Genomic DNA, 2,610 nt, shown 5'->3' with positions numbered 1-2,610 from the left:
TAATAGCAATAATAAGCCTTAAGAATTTACTTGGAAGTCAAGACATAAAGCTAAAACATCAAGAAAAATAACAAACCAATCCCAATAATTGTCGTACCTCTTCTATGTTAAAATTCACTGCCCAACAATCTCACAGGAAAATCTCACGGTTTTGAAGGAGATTGTGCTAACTACCCAAAGTTTATTGTATTTGAACGAACTATATTCTCCATGTTGCTCTCACTGTTCCATGAGAAGAGCTATACCTGGCAACGACTACATTGCTGAAGAGACAAATGGTTTTGAATATGTTTGGTTTGATGAAAGAAATATGAAAAACGTTAACAATGTTAGTGTTAATAAATAAATAGAAGAATTCCACAATAAGACACTAAAAAAAATTATGAATAACAACTAGCTTATTGTTGTCAACAAATCTACTCTTGGAGCTCCACCATTTAAGTAAAATCATTAAAATTACCTAGCTGCACTGAAACCCTAGCGATACTATAAACCAAAATGTTTAGGAACCAAATGTTTCTGAAATTTAAATATGTTGGAAGGGTAGATTAATGAATTTATTGATTCGATGGAGTGGCAAGAATGGGTTACATGACTCATTTTTGAGTGCCAACAAAATAGCGTTACATAAGCGGAGGTTCCACGTTGCTAACAATGTTAGAATGTTTCATAAGTGCAAAGACATTCAAATTAGGCAATTGGCATTTGGCATAAGAAAAGTTTTTGTGTGGGAACAAAACAAAATAGTATTATATACCTAAGGTTCCACGCTGCGAACAATGCTAGAATTTTTCATAATTTCAATGACACATTCAAATTAGGCATTGGACATGTGGTATGAGAAAACATACCCGCTTTGAATAGTGAAGCCACATTTCAAGTTTATGCATGTTTTATAAAGAAATTCAGTGAATTTAATTTTTATTAATTTTTATATGTGGTCAATTATTAATGACATAGTAAATTTTTAATCATAATTTGGTAAAAAAATAATTTAAATAAGGTTTAAATACTTGATTTAGATATGCAAGGAAGTTATCACTTTTAATTTTATTCATTGATAGAGTGGTGAAGATGAGAATATACTGGCATCTTTCAATTTTAACCATTTGATCAAAAAAATTAATTAGCAAAAAGATTAAAGTGACCAATTCCAATAGGGGGACGTCTATTGGTGTAAGTAAAATATAATAAGTTACTAATTAAATTAATATTTAATTACTTTGTAATGGTGTCAAAGATATGATGGGAATCCATATTACATGTATGAGACATGGAGACATGCATGCATTACACGTGCAAGTATATTAGCCCGAGAGGAACTCAATATCGCTTGAGTATTCTGATCTACAGAGAATACGACCTTTCATTTCATACCTAGTGCCAAATTTCAAAGTCATTGTATTCAATATGGTCTTTTCCGGTATTGTCGATCCCATGCATTTCAACTTCGATTGGTATAGAGATTCACTCTCTGTTTATGCAAAAGTTCTTCTCGTCATTTTAGATGAGCTTACAGTTGACAAGAACGTGTACATAGGTCATTTAGTTTCTAGAATGGTGGGTTGTCTTGCCTCCATCAAAAGACCAAAATTGTTTGAAATATTAATCTACAGAACATTAAATACCATAAAATTTCCTCTATTGTTTTTGTATCCATGTCCTTACATGTTTTTGTTGTTTCTTCAGGTATTTGAACAATGAATCATATGATGGAGGATTTGAGCATAGAGACATCGATGCAATTTTCAATGTAATAAAGTCCAACTATTCAACATGGGTTTCAGGCTTCATTCCTCTGCTCATTGGCGTTGATAAGACCTCTTTACTAAAGGAATTTAGTAGAAGAATGATGAATATGAAGCCTGAAATCACACTTGTGGTTCCCAAAAGAATTTTCTAGAGTGATATGAGAAGCATCTTATGCAATGTGAAGATCATGTGTAGTATCATCGAGACTAAGAATGACATGGTAGTTCCATTGAGAAGCATCTGATGTGATGTGAAGATCCTGTGTAGCATCATCAAGACAAGGAAGGACATGGAAATTCCATTGAGCGTCTCATATTACATGCGAATCAAACTTGGGGGAAATAAGAATTCAGTGCACATAATTGAGATAGATGGCCATCTGCCACAACTAACAGAATATGATATGCTAGAAAAATTATTTACATAGATTCTTGCAAGCTCTTGAATAGGAAAACAATATTGAGTTAATCGAGGTTGGATTTCTTATGTCACTAAGATCATGACGAGCCTGTTAGCACTCCTTAGTTTTCCCAAGGCTGAGAAAGGAAGTCAAAGAGGTAACCTCAGAACATATTTTGGCTTGGTATCTAGCCCTACCAAATCAGAGAGGGCTCTCTCTATATCAAGCTCGCATCCAATGGAAGTGACTCGAGAGTATTAGGGTTTTAGGCTAGTAATTTGCAAAGTAGGGTTTGTTGCATAGAGAAGCACCAGTTTAGGGAACTAGGCCAAGTATTCCAAATGATCAATTGCAAACATAGAATGAGGCAAGGCAGGTGTAATCAAAGTCTCAAAGCGAATTTGTCATTATAGTATGGTGACGAGGAAAGAAGAAGCAAAATGAGCATATACGTATGA

At 33.9% G+C, this 2,610-nt stretch overlaps 1 pseudogene; it reads left to right on the top strand.

The window, feature by feature from the left end:
- The first annotated feature begins 229 nt into the window (after positions 1-229).
- LOC149188686 (putative strigolactone esterase DAD2) lies at positions 230-2,179 on the top strand (annotated as a pseudogene).
- Positions 2,180-2,610: the final 431 nt, after the last annotated feature.

This window comes from Pinus tabuliformis, chromosome 3_1, assembly GCF_031772625.1.
Source record: "Pinus tabuliformis cultivar Carrire ecotype Pingquan chromosome 3_1, CPIR1, whole genome shotgun sequence".
Classification (NCBI taxonomy): Eukaryota; Viridiplantae; Streptophyta; class Pinopsida; order Pinales; family Pinaceae; genus Pinus; species Pinus tabuliformis.
Note: the sequence above shows the minus strand (reverse complement) of the source record. Positions and strands in the feature narration are given on the sequence as shown.